Source organism: Elephas maximus, chromosome 11, assembly GCF_024166365.1.
Source record: "Elephas maximus indicus isolate mEleMax1 chromosome 11, mEleMax1 primary haplotype, whole genome shotgun sequence".
Lineage (NCBI taxonomy): Eukaryota > Metazoa > Chordata > Mammalia > Proboscidea > Elephantidae > Elephas > Elephas maximus.
Window position 1 is genome coordinate 92810071 of NC_064829.1, and position 18134 is coordinate 92828204.

Genomic DNA, 18134 nt, shown 5'->3' on the forward strand with positions numbered 1-18134 from the left:
ATTAATATACACGCAGCAGTGAGCATTCTGCTGGCTAAATCTTTGTACTCTCACGGCTACTCTGTAGGTCACATGGCTAATAGAGAAATATCTAGGTAAAGTTGGATTTAGAAGTTAAATCCCTGAGTGCATATGGCTATGCTGTTCTTTAGGAGGGATGGTCTAATTTATTCCTACAGAACAGTGTTCTCTATATCTCTACAAATTTCCAATCTCAGTCAATATCTTGACGTATTTTCCAATTTATTTAAAAAAAAAAAAAACAGTTGCCATCAAGCTGACTCTGACTCTTCAATTTGAGGGAGAGTAGAACAGTGCTCCACAGGGTTTTCAATGGCTGTGATCTTATGGAAGTTGATCACCAGGCCTTTCTTCTGAAGTACCTCTGGGTGGATTCGATCCACCAGTCTTTTTGTTAATAGCCAAGATCTTAACCATTTGCACCACTGGGGACTCCCCCAATTTAATAGGTAACACATAATAACTCATCATAACTCCCTGCACTTTGACCTTCAATGGGGAGAAATCTTTTTCATGTTTATTATTAGTTAGATGTTATTAGATCTAGGTGTTATGGTAACAGCCTCTCATGCTGACTCAAAACTAGTTTCTCTGGGCACAAGGGAGAATTATGCTTCCTTGACCACTTGAGATATGAGGGGCTAAGAGGCACATTGTGGACAGGGGGTGTCAACATAAATGACACACACACTTCAAGCCAGGCTATTTTAGATGGCCTCTGACTTGCCAGTGTCTACTCTAATTCTGGGAGGGTCCCACAATAATCAACTTTGATAAGAGAGGTAAAAACAAAAGAGCAAAGCATCTTCCTCTCCCTGAACAACTGCCTAGTGTTACCTCTTGGTGAGAAGGAGGTAACACGCACACCCCAGGAGGGTAAATCTGCAGGGAATATTGAAAAGAAATATTCATACAGTGAATTTTTATACTCTGTATTATTTTTTTGGTCTGGAAACCCCCAAACATTGCTTTACGATCCTACTAAAAAAAAAAATTGACAAAATGTTCTTGGCTGATGAAATATTTGTTTAAACACTGTCCTGCAGGTTAATGTCCACAATCTTTACCATGGCATACAGGAGATCTATCACAATATGCAGGTCTACTTTGCACCCATGAGATCACAGTGAATCAGAATCAAGTCAAAGGCAACCAACAACAACATCATCATGATAAAAAAAAAATGCCCCAATTTCTCCACACTGTCTTCATTTTTCACCGTTTTCCCCCATTGCTTCTTGAGAGAGGACACTCTTTTATTCACCCTTGTTTCCCAGCACCTGCCAAAGTCATGATGACTACTTTTATTTTACTTTGTTTTTAGGATTCTTAGTCTGTTTTTGGAGAAAGAAATGAGACTTTCAACTGTTTTAAAAAAAAAGATGCAGCTAATCTTACCATCCTTTTCCTCTTCCTGATCCTCTGCCATAATAGAATATTTGAACAAGCACAATTGTAACGTGCCCCAGAATTTAAAGATTCCTCTTTGGGGTCCAACTAGAGCCCTGTGCTAAGTCTCATGCACAACATACAGTGGAAAACAATTCCAGTTGATGTAATAAGGGTGTGTAAATAAATAGCCCTGGTGGCACAGCAGTTAAGCACTTGGCTGCTAACAAAAAGGTCAGCGGTTTGAACCCACCAGCAGCTCCACAAGAGAAAGGCCTGGCAATCTGTTCCTGTAAACGTTACAGCCTAGGAAACCCTATGGGGCAGTTCTACTCTGTCCTATAGGGTCACTATAAGTCAATCTCGACTCGACGACACACAACAATAACAGTTACCATAACAGTGCTCTAAACAGCCTGTATATGATGAGTTTCCAGGAGAAAAATGTGGCAGGATGCTCCCTTAAAGATTTACAGCTTGGAAGCCATACAGGGCAGTTCTGCTCTGTTCTATAGGGTCACCTTGAGTCAGAATCTACTCCATGGCAATGGGTCATGATGAATTACATTTACAGAAAATGTGGTGCTTCTATAGGACACAACTGCTTACTATCTGTAAGGGATACAGTTGTGTGGTGTATACTCACACAAAAAAATGAAAAACACAAACAGTACTCCCCACAAACACCTCTGATATCCTCTTTAAAGGGAAAACCCATTTACAAGGTAAGCTTGCTTTTTTGTGCAATGTATCTTTTTCGTTGGGCTGCAGTACAAAAGTACCATGAGCTGGATGGCCTCAAACGACAAGAATTTATTTTCTCATAGATCTGGAGGCCAGAAGTTCAAAATCAAGGTGTCAGCAGGGCAGTGTTTTCTCTCAAAGCTCGAGGGAAGGCTCCTTCCTTGCCTCTCTCCTAGATTCCAGTGGTTTCCCACAATCTTTGGCACTTCTTGGTTTATGGAAACATAACTCCAATCCTTCTTCCTTGTCACATAATGTTCCCCCCTCACTGTCTCTGGGTCCAAATATCTCTCTTCTTATAAGGACACCATTCATTGGAGTAGGGCTTGTACGAATCCACTGTGATCTCATCTTAATTTGATGACATCTGTGAAGACCATATTTCCGAATAAAGTCACATTCTGAGGTTCTGGGTGCACATGAGTATTTGGGGGAGTCTGCCACCTGGGCTCCAAAATTCATGTCTGGCCCAAATGCAAAATACACTCACCCAATTCCAACATGCCCAAAAGTCTTCACCAATTGCAATATCAACACTAAGTCCAAAATCTCACCTAGATATCATCAACTCAGAAAGTTCCAAATCTCATCTTCTAATTCATTGAAATGTGGGTATGATTCATCCTGGAGAAACATTCCTCCCAACATGAAGATCTGGGAACTCAGAAAACAAATTATCTGCTTCCAAAATGCAGTGATGGAGAGGCACAGGATAGATTAAAAAAAAAAAAAAAAAAATCCCATTCAAATGGAGAAATGGGAAAGAAAAAAGGAGTCTTGGGGACCAAGCTAGCAGGAAAACCCTCAGGGAAACTTACATTAGGTGTCAAGGACTAAGACTAATCCTCTGTGGCTGATGCTTTATCCTCAGGATTTCTTGACCTGCAGATGTCCCTGTGTTCCTGGCCTCTGTACCAACAGTGCTACCCTATCTGGCCTCTGCATCCACACTTCTGCCCTTGGAGTCAGTGAAGAGTTTACAACTAGTACTCCAGAGTACTACATCTCACATACCTTCAACATGTTATCAAGAGGGATCAGTCCCTGAAGAAGGACATCATGCTTGGTAAAGTAGGCGGTCAGTGAAAAAGTGGAACACCCTGAAAGAGATGGATTGACACGTGGCTGCAACAGTGGACTCAAGCATAACAACGATTGTGAGGATGGAGCATCACCGGGCAATGTTTTATTCTGTTGTACATAAGGTCTCTATGAGTCCAAACCGACTTGACAGCACCTAACAACACTACATTTAAAAAGATGCCCCAGTGGCACAATGTTTAAGCGCTCAGCTGCTAACCGAAAGGCTGGCAGTTCAAACCCATCAGCAGCTTCGCTGTAGAAAAGACCAAGCAATCTGCTTTCTTAATGATTACAGTCTAGGAAACCTTTTGTAGAGCTTCTACACTGTCCTGTAGAGTCACTATGGGTTGGAAGCAACTCAAAGGCACACAACCACTAAAAAATACTCAGGGGGAAACGCATTTCAGTTTTCTTTGCAAACATTTCTATAACATTGATAATATGTGTGTATTAGTCTGGCAGGGGAGTATTGCATATTACAAATTGAAAGATACTTCTAACAAAAGTCAGAAAAATATGTTAAAATCACGTGATTTCAGAATTTAGGGAAATGAAATTTCATACTTTAAGTATGAAGGACTGTTCTGGTATGTGGTTCCAAGTCAGACCCATGGCACCCACCATCCTTAGGGTGAGAAGAGCCAGTCATCTTCCTGTGTGGTCCTCAACATGCAAAGCCTAGGGGCTGTGATGTCGGGACCCTGCTTAAAGTTTGCTGGATTCCTTCCTCCTGTCTAACAGAAGCTGCACAATGGACTCCAAGTTCATCAGCCTCCTATGTCTTGGTAAATCCTGAAAGGGAAGGGAGGAGAGGGCTATGGTGGAAAACACAGGCCTGAAAAACTGGCCTCTACCTGCCTGAGTGAACTCATAGCCTGGGTTCCTTGGAGTTGGGGGCCTATGAGAACCTGGGATTCAGTGGCTTTTCAGTGTGGCTCCCATTTCAGGTTTGTCATATTCAAAATATTCCAAAGAAATGGGACCCATGTCCCTGAGCTCCAAAATAGGATTTTCAACAACTTCACCATGAGCCCTGTGACCACAGCACACGAGGGACATACAGGTGTTCCGGATATTATAGAGATGACTCATCTCTAATGTGGTTTGCTTTCCAGGATTCTGTCTGAGCCAGAGGATCTGGGCACAAGTGAATGAGCCACTTACTGTGTGGGCTGAATACAAAGGGTTTTACCAAGGAAAGAGGGGGGAGCAAGGAGCTAGAGGTGATGGGATAACACTGGGGGGCCTGTGGTTGAAATTCTTGCAGGAACTTGGCATCCCCTGTGGATCTTAGGGTCTCAGTTCTCCTGGACACTCTACCTAGACACGCCACACCAGGTTAAGCACAGCTCTGCATTCTTATAATGGAGGCTGTGACATTCCAAAGCTACAGTATCTGGAATGAATTACTGTAACCTCTATATGCGGGGAGAATCAAATGCCAGACCCAAAAGAACCCCCTGAGGACCAGAAGCTAAGATGCATTCTCTGGTCTGTCCATGAGATAGGGACCTGCAGGGCATCCCACTGGCACTATCTCAGGGGAAGAGACTCTTCCCCAGACAGTACCAACTGAACCTTGTATGGCATATTCTGGTGTAGGACAACAAATTTTTTAAGTCCAGCTTCATATTTTACCTTATATTTTTATCAAGTAAACTTGCCCTCATCTCCCATGTATAGTTTTCGTTGTTATAGAAAATTGCCTTTTAAGAAAACTTTGCTCATACTATTCAGCCATTAAGAGAAATGAACTTCTAATTCACGCTACCACACAAATGAACGTTGAAAACATAGTGCTTAGTGAAATAAGGTAGACACAAAAGGTCACATATTGCATTACCCCATGCATATGAAATATCTAGAATAGACAAATGCGTAGAGACAAAACTAGATTAGAGTTTGCCAGGCTCAGTGGAGAGGGGAATGGGGGGAGGCATTGCTTTTACAAATGAAAATAAAATGAAGATCTCAAAAACAGAGGGAGGTTGTGCAGCCTACTATTGTAATTGCTGACAATAAGTCATACGCCTGTAAAAAGCTGAATTGGCAAAGTTGTGTGATAGATCTATTTAAAACAACGCAAAAAACAAAACAAACAGTAGCTTCTGGGGCTGCTTATGTACAACCAAACACTTCATGGGATTTGGTTTCTTGCTTTGGAGGTTTATGGACAGAGTTTCACAGGACAGTCCAGTTAATTGGCCTAATAATGAGTTCAGCGATTCTGTTCTACTTCTTACTTGGTTGCATGGTGCCTGGGGCCTTAAAACCTTGCAAGCTGACATCAAAGGCACAGCAATTGGTCTCTATTCACCTGGAACAACAGAGGAAGAAAGAGAGTCAGGGAATAGGAGAAGGATACGTAATGTGTGGCTAATTGCCTCCGTGAACAACTGCCTCCTTTGCCATGAGATCAGAAGAACTAGATGGTCCCTGGCTACCATTACTGAACATTTTGATCAAAGATTTCATAGAAAAATCATAATCAAATGGTTGAAAATACAGAACAGAATTTCAGATTCTCATGGATTCTAGGAGCCATAGAGGCTGGATGAACCCCTGAATCCATTGCCCTGAGAAAATATTTAAACTTTAAATTAAAAATTTCCCCTGAACTCAAAACCAAATAATATTTTAGCTTAACTAGTAAAAAGGTCTGCCTTCAGCATTATGCTCTTTTGCAACTATCTATATGGGATCAAATTGACACCAGCAACTCAAAAGATTACATACAAATATTGGGGAGCAGTGAGTTTATGTTAAGGAGGGAAGAACAACTCAGAAAAGGAGAGTGAGAATGGTTGCATAATTCGAAGAATATAATCAATATCAATAAATTGTACATGTAGTAACTGTTGAATTGGTGTATGTTTTGCTGTGTATATTCTCAACAACAACAAAACAAATAAAATTTAGAGGAAAAAAAGAAAAAGAGAGAGATAAAGAACTAAGGTTGCCAGGACCAACAACAACAAAAAATGAAATTGTACTCATCTAGGCTTGGAGATGTAAGGAAAAAAGAAAATAAAACATTTGTTCAACATTTTCTCAACACTAAATAAAACTGGACCAATAAGCAACATCATGATAAATGGGGAAAAGATTGAAGTTGTTAACGATTTCATTTTACTTGGATCCACAATCAACACCCATGGAAGCAGCAGACAAGAAATCAAAAGACCCATAGCATTGGGCAAATCTGCTGCAAAAGAACTCTTTAGAGTGTTGAAAAGAAAACACGTCACCTTGAATACTAAGGTGCCCCTGACCCGAGTCATGGTGTTTTCACTCGCCTCCTATGCATGTGAAAGCTGGACTATGAATAAGTAGACTGAAGAAGAATTGACGCCTTTGAATTGTAGTATTGGAGAAGAATACTGAATATAACATGAACTTCCAAAAGAAGGAACAAATCTGTCTTGGAAGAAGTAAACCAGAGTGCTCCTCAAAAGCAAGGGTGGTGACATGACATCTCACATACTTTGAACACGTTGTCAGGAGGTATTAGTCCCTGGAGAAGGACATCACGTGTGGTGTACTGTCAGCAAAAAAGAGGAAGTCACACAATGAGATGGATTGACACAGTGGTTGCAACAATAGGCTTAAGCATAACAACGACTGTGAGGATGGTGTAGGACTGTGCAGTGTTTCATTCTGTTGTACATGGAGCCACTATGAGTAGGAACCGACTGGATGGCACTCAACAAAAACAACAAGTAAAACTGCTGTTCTGGGAAGACCTGTCATGTCAGTTCTGGGGTGACTGTGTCCCTAGCCCACCACCAAGTATTCCTGAGCATCAGGGACTCCAGTTTGGGAGAGAAGCCCGGGAAGAATGTGAGAGAGGAGAAGCCCCTGAAGACAGTAAGGTTAAGGGAGGCTCCACATTTTGCTCTCTAAGGTTGACACCTCCTTCTCACCCCAGTGGTCATAAGAAGCCCAAACTGCCTGAACTAGAAGGGAAAATGACTCTTTGGTTTCATCTCATCTTGGTTTTGTCACATTCAAGCTAGTATACCCATGTCCTTGAATAGATTTTCAACAAAAAATTCACTTGAGCCCCATGACCAAAACACATGTGGGGACCTACAGATGTTCTGGGTCTTGTGGCCACATCCCCTCCATGTGATCAGCAGAAAGCAAAACCCTAGAGACTGCAGTCACAGGTAAGACAAGCCCAGCCCAGCCCATGCCCACCTCTGTCTAAAACAACTCTGTCAGGAATCTAAATTCCAGTTGGGCCCAGACACTTATTGTAGGATTCCTAGTCAGGACCTAATTATGAAAAGAGAAGACATTCAGTGAATTTAAGGAGAAGGTACTTCAGTGGCATCACTAGGGTTGGGGTCACCTAGGGGGGTAACTCATGGTGTCATGCCCCCCCGTAGGCCTCCTCCCTCACCAGATCATACAGAATCTTTAGTAATGTTTATTATCAATTTTAGTCATAGAATAATGTGTAATATAGTTGTACATTACATAAATGTAATATTTCTTAGATTATATGAATACCAACAACAAAATTGTTTTGTAAAATTATCCTTCTACTTTGAATTATAATATTATTATTTCCGGCATTATTAGCAACTGAGCAGAAACCATTTTTTATTTTTCTCCTTTTCCTTTAATTACTACTTCATTCTCAAAAAAGTTATTGGTATAAGTTCACAAATACTAATTGCCACAATATTGTAGCACCAGAAAATTGGACAAAATCAGCAAGTATAAAACCACTGGCGGCTATGAACAAAACAGTGCGTGCTTGTAGCACATGCAGATGGAACTACATGATTCAAAGCCTCGTTGGAACTGGGTAACAGTGACAGCTCTCACAGAAGCACATTAGAAGGTTCGAAAAGTAAATTAGCATGGAGTTCTGGATATATTGTAGGTATAGTGATACATGTAAGCTGGTCTTACAGAAATATGTTTTAGTTGTTACAATTAGCTACAGGGATATTTTTATAAAAAATAAAAATGTTTGCAGAAACCCTGCACAAAAATTTCGGAAACAGTCATTTTGGTGTCACACTGTCTGATAGCATTACCTAGTGCAGTCTCCCCGTCTCCTCCATTGACGCTGCTGGGGTATTTGATACAGGGAATTGACTGTTCTGGTGAAGGAAGAAGTAAGAAGCCAATAAGAAGAATCAACCTACAGATTAGTCAGAGCAGGATGCAGCTACTGCCTGCAATGGTAGTTGTGGGGGAGGGGGGTGGGTGGGTACAAGGAAGAGTAATGTTACCTGATCCCAGAAACAATGGTTCTGCTAATGATGTTGTAACCACATTGTGAAGGTTCTGGAATCTCAGACCACACAGAACACTTCAGGAGATGCCTCCAGAGGGCACAGATTGAGTCATTGATTGAGAAACAGACCCTTTCATCTCCACCTCCTTCCCCTTATACTCTGCCACTCATCGTCTTTGCTTCTAAGAGATCTGCAGAGCTCTGAGGGGGCCTAGGGAATATAACCTACTGAGTCTCTTCCACCCCAGCACCATAGACAGCAGGGAAGAAAAAGAGTGAGGGGTGGCTCTAACAGTGAAAGGGGCAAGAACCAGTACACAGCAGGATGGGTCCCCACCAGGAGAGCTTGAAATGGATATAAAGCTGAGGCAGGGGGACCCAAGACTATGAAAAATTGTGGGCCAGAGACATGGAGAATGATGCATGGAGTAAATGCAAGGCAACATGTACAGGAAAGGACTTAGACAGGCTTTGGGAAAGAGGGAAGAATGTCACTTGGTGGGTCTCAGGGGGAGGGGTGTGGAAGGGGAACTTAGCTCACACCCTCTTTTTATCTAGATGTGTTCACAAAACCCTCCATCTCAGTACACCCAAGCTCCCTTTTGAATTCAGGAGGGAATGTGCCACTGCACTGTTGCTCAGAACTAGTGTTAGATAAATTCATCCTATACAAGGAGCAGGGTTCACGGCATTCACAGAAACATAGAGGCTCTCTACTGGTCACTCTCAGGCTGACTTCACCATGAGTCCTTTAATGTCTGCTTATGTGGGGACTTATGGACCCTGAGATTCTCTCAGTCACTCCCCCTATAAATGGTCGGCCGCCAACGACTCCCTGGAGCTCAGGATCACGGGTGAGTATGGTCTGTCCAGCACCTGGTCTGTGTGTGTCCTGGGTGCCTCAAGGTGGGACGTGGTTGTTGAGCACATTGTCAGTACAGGAGAACAGATACAGGTATACAGAGACTTACAAACTCAGCAGAGAAAGAGAGAAAATATGGAGGGAGATGAGAAAAAACAGAGAACTTATCATGTGCCAAAGAGAAAACAATACAGTGACAGGGAGACAGACAATGTGAAAGAGGAAGAAAGATGTATGGGTACAGGGAAGCGGTTGGTCACCAGGTCAAGTACTGGGTGACATTTGAGGGGTGATTTCCCACTTTAACACCACAGCCCTCTTCCTCTACCATGACAATAAAATGATACAACATATATCATCTGACAGCCATGCCCCTGGGAGATCTGAACAGAGGTCATGACCCTGAGATGGAGCTCAGTAACATGCTATAATATGAACCTACTCCACAGCACCTAACAACAACAACCTAACAAGGGTCCCTTCTGCACAAGGAGGGGGAGTGGTTACTTTCAACTTTCCACTACCAAGTGGTCACTTCCTCGAGTCCTTCAGTGTCAGGGCCATGCTGGCTATTTCCTGCAGTATCAGAGTATCAGCCGAGGAGACATTCACAATCCTATGCAGTCTAGCATATTTTGCTACTTGTGGTTGGAAAATAGTGAGACCCATGACCTCTTGGTTCCTGCCGAGCACCATGTTTTCTGAGGTCCCCAACATGACCACTTTGTTCCATGTTCTAGCAGGACTCCATATCTCATACAACTTTTAGGGACAGTGATCCACAGAGATACAAGCAGATGCAATAGTGAGTCCAAAAAAAAAAAAAATCAAAGACATAGAAAGACAAGCACACACATGCTTGCATACACACACACACACACACACACACACACACACATATACACACACTGGGCAAAGGATATCAAGATAAAAAGGAGAAGCAGAGAGCCACTGACTGGGAATCCTGCAATAACTCTCTGGACTCCACGGTGCTTGGTGCTCTGGACAGATGCATCTGAGACACAAGATGGAGATTCGAGATGTGGCCAAAGGAGAGGCAGACATAGCTCACTAAAATGAGGAAGAACCCTGCGTTCCTGCTCAAGGATAGTGTCAGTACGGCCATGCTCTAAAAACAAGGTCTTTTTTCTTCCAGCCCTATACATGAAACCTTCTCTCTTACCCCCGCTGGGCCCCATAGTGCTGTCAGAAGGAAACATGACCTTGTGCTGCAGCTCAGAGAGCTCATTTGACATGTATCATCTATCCAGGGAGGGGGAGGTCCGTGAACCCTGGTTCCCTGGAGCGCAGAGCTTGAGTGATACATTCCAGGCAGCCTTCCTCCTGGGCCCTGTAACCCCAGCCCATGGTGGGACCTTTAGATGCTACAGATCTTTCATTCGATCTCCCTATAAGTGGTCAGAACCAAGTGACCCACTGCATATTTTGGTTACAGGTGAGGAACCTGTCCTATGGCAATAATCAGACTAATTTTTAAGGGCAGCCCCAGAAGGTGATGGGGAACGCCAGGGATTCTGAAGGAAGTAGACAAAGAACACGACAGTAAGAAAATGCAAGAACCTGTAAGGCCTAGGGTGACCCAGCTACTGTCATGGAGGGAGTCAGAGAGAAGTCCTCCAACACCTTCCTCCATGTCTTGTTTGAGGCCCACATTGGGTTCATATGTTGCAGGCTGCCAAAGAAGGAGATCAGGACAGACTCAACAGGAGTGGTACAGGCCAGGCTCAATTTGGAAAGATCAAAAGTAGCCTCAGCCCTTTTCCCTTATTTCTCAGAAGCCGGTCCTGATGTCTCATCCACGGAGTGATTCCCCAAGTAGGGAGCACAGATGCCACTCATACTGAGGGTGGAGAAAATGATGTCTCTTGACTGTGGGCATCTTCCATCCACAGGCATCCCCCATTCCGTCTCTAAACAAAGAAAAAAAGCAGTTCTTATGGAGTTGACTCATAGTTATGATGAACCACGTGCATCAGAGGAGAACTGTGCTCCATAGGGTTTTTTCTTTTTATTTATTTATTCGTTTTTTATTGTACTTTAGATGAAGATTTATAGAGCTAGTTTCTCATCAAACAGTTAGTACACACATTGTTCTATGACATTGGTTAACAACCCCATGACACGTCAACACTCTCCCTTCTCAACTCTGGGTTCCCTATTACCAGTTTTCCTGTCCGCTCCTGCCTTCCAGTCCCTGCCCCAGGGTTGGTGCACCCCTTTAGTCTTGTTTTGTTCCGTAGGCCTGTTCAATCTTTGGCTGAAGGGTGAACCTCAGGAGTGACCTCATGACTGAACTGAAAGCCTGTCCAGGGGCCATACTCTCAGGGTTTCTCCAGTCTCTGTCAGGCCAGCAAGTCTGGACTGTCTTTTTTTTTTTTTTTAATAATTTTTATTGTGCTTTAAGTGAAAGTTTACAAACCAAGTCCGTCTGTCACATATAAGCTTATATACACCTTACTCCATACTCCCACTTACTCTCCCCCTAATGAGTCAGCCCGCTCCCTCCTTCCAGTCTCTCTTTTCGTGACCGTTTTGCCAGTTTCTAACCCTCTCTACTCTCCCTTCTCCCCTCCAGACAGGAGATGCCAACACAGTCTCAAGTGTCCACCTGATACAAGTAGCTCACTCTTCATCAGCATCTCTCTCCAACTCGTTGTCAAGTCCTTTCCATGTCTGATGAGTTGTCTTCAGGAATGGTTCCTGTCCTGGGCCAATAGAAGGTTTGGGGACCATGACCGCCGGGATTCTTCTAGTCTCAATCAGACCATTAAGTCTGGTCTTTTTATGAGAATTTGGGGTCTGCATCCCTCTGTTCTCCTGCTCCCTCGGAGTTCTCTGTTGTGCTCCCTGTCAGGGCAGTCACTGGTTGTGGCCACGCACCATCTAGTTCTTCTGGTCTCAGGATGATGTAAGTCTCTGGTTCATGTGGCCCTTTCTGTCTCTTGGGCTCTTAGTTGTCGTGTGACCTTGGTGTATTTCATTTTCCTTTGATCCAGGTGGGTTGAGACCAATTGATGCATCTTAGGTGGCCGCTTGTTAGCATTTAAGACTCCAGACACCACATTTCAAAATGGGACTCAAAATGTTTTCATAATAGAATTATTTTGCCAATTGACTTAGAAGTCCCCTTAAGCCATAGTCCCGAAACCCCCGCCCTTCCTCCGCTGACCTTCGAAGCATTCAGTTTATCCCAGAAACTTCTTTGCTTTTGGTCCAGTCCAGTTGAGCTGACCTTCCGTGTATTGAGTATTGTCCTTCCCTTCATCTAAAGTAGTTCTTATCTACTAACAAATCAGTAAATAACCCTCTCCCACCCTCCCTCCCTCCCCCGCCCCCTCGTAACCACAAAAGAATGTGTTCTTCTCAGTTTTTACTATTTCTCAAGATCTTATAATAGTGGTCTTATACAATATTTGTCCTTTTGCCTCTGACTAATTTCGCTCAGCATAATGCCTTCCAGGTTCCTCCATGTTATGAAATGTTTCACAGATTCGTCACTGTTCTTTATCTATGCGTAGTATTCCATTGTGTGAATATACCACAATTTATTTACCAATTCATCCGTTGATGGACACCTTGGTTGCTTCCAACTTTTTGCTATTGTAAACAGAGCTGCAATAAACATGGGTGTGCATATATCTGTTCGTGTAAAGGCTCTTATTTCTCTAGGGTATATTTTGAGGAGTGGGATTTCTGGGTTGTACGGTAGTTCTATTTCTAACTTTTTAAGAAAACGCCAGATAGATTTCCAAAGTGGTTGTACCATTTGACATTCCCACCAGCAGTGTATAAGAGTTCCAATCTCTCTGCAGCCTCTCCAACATTTATTATTTTGTGTTTTTTGGATTAATGCCAGCCTTGTTGGAGTGAGGTGGAATCTCATCGTAGTTTTAATTTGCAGTTTTCTAATGGCTAATGATCGAGAGCATTTTCTCATGTATCTGTTAGCTGCCTGAATATCTTCTTTAGTGAAGTGTGTGTTCATATCCTTTGCCCTCTTTTTGATTGGGTTGTTTGACTTTTTGTGGTTGAGTTTTAACAGAATCATATAGATTTTAGAGATCAGGCGCTGGTCACAGATGTCATAGCTGAAAATTCTTTCCCAGTCTGTAGGTGGTCTTTTTACTCTTTTGGTGAAGTCTTTAGATGAGCATAGGTGTTTGATTTTTAGGAGCTCCCAGTTATCTGCTTTCTCTTCGTCATTTTTAGCAATGTTTTGTGTTCTGTTTATGCCTCGTATTAGGGCTCCTAGGGTTGTCCCCATTTTATCTTCCATGATCTTTATCATTTTAGTCTTTATGTTTAGGTCTTTGATCCACTTGGAGTTCGTTTTTGTGGTTGGTGTGAGGTATGGGTCCTGTTTCACTTTTTGCAAATGGATATCCAGTTACGCCAGCACCATTTGTTAAAAAGACTATCTTTTCCCCAATTAACTGACACTGGGCCTTTGTCAAATATCAGCTGCTCATATGTGGATGGATTTATATCTGGGTTCTCAATTCTGTTCCATTGGTCTATGTGCCTGTTGTTGTACCAATACCAGGCTGTTTTGACTACTGTGGCTGTATAATAGGTTCTAAAATCAGGTAGAGTGAGGCCTCCTACTTTCTTCTTCTTTTTCAGAAATGCTTTGCTTATCCGGGGCTTCTTTCCCTTCCATATGAAGTTGGTGATTTGTTTCTCCATCACATTAAAAAATGTCATTGGAATTTGGATCAGAAGTGCATTGTATGTATAAATGGCGTTTCGTAGAATAGACATTTTTACTATGTTAAGTCTTCCTATCCATGAGCAAGGTATGTTTTCCGCTTATGTAGGTCCTTTTTAGTTTCTTGCACTAGTACTTTGTAGTTTTCTTTGTATAGGTCTTTTACATCTTTGGTAAGATTTATTCCTAAGTATTTTATCTTCTTGGGGGCTACTGCAAATGGTATTGATTTGGTGATTTCCTCGTCCATGTTCTTTTTATTGATGTAGAGGAATCCAAGTGATTTTTGTATGTTTATCTTATAACCTGAGACTCTGCCAAACTCTTCTATTAGTTTCAGTAGTTTTCTGGAGGATTCCTTAGGGTTTTCTGTGTATAAGATCATGTCATCTGCAAATAGAGATAATTTTACTTCTTCCTTGCCAATCCGGATGCCCTTTATTTCTTTGCCCTAATTGCTCTGGTTAGCACAATGTTGAAAAGAGCAGTGATAAAGGGCATCCTTGTCTGGTTCCCTTTCTCAAGGGAAATGCTTTCAGGCTCTCTCCATTTAGAGTGATGTTGGCTGTAGACTTTGTATAAAAAAACTAAAAAAAGTTTTTTTTTTTTTGTATAGATGCCCTTTATTATGTTGAGGAATTTTCCTTCAATTCCTATTTTGCTGAGAGTTTTTATCATGAATGGGGGTTGGACTTTGTCAAATGTCTTTTCTGCATCAATTGATAAGATCATGTGGTTTTTGTCTTTTGCTTTATTTATATGGTGGATTACATTAATGGTTTTTCTAATATTAAACCAACCTCGCATACCTGGTATAAATCCCACTGGGTCGTGGTGAATTATTTTTTGATATGTTGTTGAATTCTATTGGCTAGAATTTTGTTGAGGATTTTTGCATCTATGTTCATGAGGGATATAGGTCTGTAATTTTCTTTTTTCGTGGTGCCTTTACCTGGTTTTGGTATCAGGGATATGGTGGCTTCATAGGATGAGTTAGGTAGTATTCCATCATTTTCTATGCTTTGAAATACCTTCAGTAGTAGTGGTGTTAAGTCTTCTCTGAAAGTTTGGTAGAACTCTGTAGTGAAGCCGTCCAGGCCAGGGCTTTTTTTTTTTGGGAGTTTTTTGATTACCTTTTCAATCTCTTTTTTTGTTATGGGTCTATTTATTGTTCTACTTCTGATTGTGTTAGTTTAGGTAGGTAGTGTTTTTCTAGGAATTCATCCATTTCTTCTAGGTTTTCAAATATGTTAGAGTACAATTTTTCATAATAATCTGATATGATTCTTTTAATTTCAGTTGGGTCTGTTGTGATATGGCCCATCTTGTTTCTTATTCAAGTTATTTGTTTCCTTTCCTGTATTTCTTTAGTCAGTCTGGCCAACGGTTTATCAATTTTGTTAATTTTTTCAAAGAACCAGCTTTTGGCTTTTTTAATTCTTTCAATTGTTTTTTCTGTTCTCTAATTCATTTAGTTCAGCTCTGATTTTTATTATTTGTTTTCTTCTGGTGCCTGATGGATTCTTTTGTTGCTCGCTTTCTATTTGTCCAAGTTGTAGGGACAGTTCTCTGATTTTGGCTCTTTCTTCTTTATGTATGTGTGCATTTATCGATATAAATTGACCTCTGAGCACTGCTTTTGCTGCATCCCAGAGGTTTTCATAGGAAGTGTTTTCATTCTCGTTGCATTCTATGAATTTCTTTATTCCCTCCTTAATGTCTTCTATAACCCAGTCTTTTTTCAGCGGGGTATTGTTCAGTTTCCAAGTATTTGATTTCTTTTCCCTGATTTTCTGTTATTGATTTCCACTTTTATGGCCTCGTGGTCTGAGAAGGTGCCTTGTAACATTTCAATGTTTTGGATTCTGCAAAGGTTTGTTTTATGACCTAATATGTGGTCTATTCTAGAGAATGTTCCATGTGCACTAGGAAAAAAAGTATACTTTGCAGCTGTTGGGTGGAGTGTTCTGTATAAGTCTATGAGGTCAAATTGGTTGATTGTAGCCATTAGGTCTTCCATGTCTTTATTGAGCTTCTTACTGGAAGTCCTGTCCTTCTCCGAAAGTGGTGTGATGAAGTCTCCTACTATAATTGTGGAGGTGTCTATCTCACTTTTCAGTTCTGTTAAAGTTTGTTTTATGTATCTTGCAGCCCTGTCATTGGGTGCATAAATATTTAATATGGTTATATCTTCCTGGTCAATTGTCCCTTTAATCATTATGTAGTGTCCTTCTTTATCCTTTGTGGTGGATTTAACTTTAAAGTCTATTTTGTCAGAAATTAATATTGCTACTCCTGCTCTTTTTTGCTTGTTGTTTGCTTGATATATTTTTTTCCATCCTTTGAGTTTTAGTTTGTTTGTGTCTCTGAGTCTAAGGTGTGTCTCTTGTAGGCAGCATATAGACGGATTGTGTTTCTTTATCCAGTCTGAGACTCTCTGTCTCTGTATTGGTGCATTTAGTCCACTTACATTCAGCATAATTGTAGATAAGTATGTGTTTAGTGCTGTCATTTTGATGTCTTTTTGTGTGTGTTGTTGACAATTTCATTTTTCCACTTACTTTTTTGTGCTGAGACGTTTTTCTTTGTAAATTGTGTGTTCCTCATTTTCATAGTAGTTGAATTTATGTTTGCTGAGTCATTATGTTTTTCTTGGTTTTTATTTTGAGTTATGGAATTGTTAGACCTCTTTGTGGTTACCTTAATATTTACCCCTATTTTTCTAAGTAAAAACCTAACTTGTGTTGTCCTATATCGCCTTGTTTTCCTCTCCATATGGTAGTTCTATGCCTCTTGTATTTAGTCCCTCTTTTTGATTATTGTGATCTTTTACATATCAACTTCAATGATTCCCTGTTTTGAACATTTTTTTTCTTTTGAAATTAGTCTTAATTTGTTTTTGTGATTTCCCTATTTGAGTTGATAATCAGGATGTTCTGTTCTGTGACCTTGTGTTGTGTTGGTAACTGATATTATTGATTTTCTGACCAAAAAATTTCCATTAGTATTTCTTGGAGCTTTGGTTTGGTTTTTGCAAATTCTCTAAGCTTATGTTTATCTGTAAATGTTTTAATTTCACCTTCATATTTGAGAGAGAGTTTTGCTGGACATATGATCCTTGGCTGGCAGTTTTCCTCCTTCAGTTCTCTATATATGTCATCCCATCGCCTTCTTGACTGCATGGTTTCTGCTGAGTAGTCTGAACTTATTCTTATTGATTCTCCTTTGTAGGAGACCTTTCTTTTATCCCTGGCTGCTTTTATTTTCTCTTTATCTTTGGTTTTGGCAAGTTTAATGATAATATGTCTTAGTGATTTTCTTTTCGGATCAATCTTATATGGGGTTCGATGAGCATGTTGGATAGATATCCTTTCATCTTTCATGATGTCAGGAAAGTTTTCTACCAACAGATCTTCAACTATTCTCTCGGTATTTTCTATTATCCCTCCCTGTTCTGGAACTCCAATCACACGCGAGTTATTCTTCTTGATAGAGTCCCACATGATTCTTAGGGTTTCTTCTTTTTTTTTTAATTCTTTTATCTGATTTTTTTTCAACTATATTTGTGTCAATTGCCTTATCCTCCATCTCCCCCACTCGGCATTCCAATTGCTCGATTCTGCTCCTCTGACTTCCTATTGAGTTGTCTAATTCTGTAATTTTATTGTTAATCTTTTGGATTTCTGAATGCTGTCTCTCTATGGATTCTTGCAACTTATTAATTTTTCCACTATGTTCTTGAATAACCTTTTTGAGTTCTTCAACTGCTTTATCAGTGTGTTCCTTGGCTTTTTCTGTAGATTGCCTTATTTCATTTCCGAGGTCATCCCTGATGTCTTGAAGCATTCTGTAAATTAGTTTTTTTATATTCTGCATCTGGCAATTCCAGGATCGTATCTTCATTTGGGAAAGATTTTGATTCTTTAACTTGGGGAGTTGTAGAAGCAATCACCGTCTGCTTCTTTATGTGGTTTGATATCAACTGCTGTCTCCGAGCCATCTATAAGATATTGTAATGATTTATTTTATATTTGCTCACTGAGTCTTATCTT

At 40.9% G+C, this 18134-nt stretch overlaps 1 protein-coding gene and 1 long non-coding RNA gene across 16 annotated transcripts in view; one reads left to right on the top strand and one right to left on the bottom strand.

The window, feature by feature from the left end:
- LOC126085029 (leukocyte immunoglobulin-like receptor subfamily B member 3) overlaps positions 1 to 18134 on the top strand; it is a 123777-nt gene that overhangs the window by 70240 nt on the left and 35403 nt on the right. The gene's annotated exons all lie outside the window — the stretch shown is intronic.
- Positions 1 to 18134, bottom strand: part of LOC126085038 (uncharacterized) — a 52882-nt gene that overhangs the window by 9464 nt on the left and 25284 nt on the right. The gene's annotated exons all lie outside the window — the stretch shown is intronic.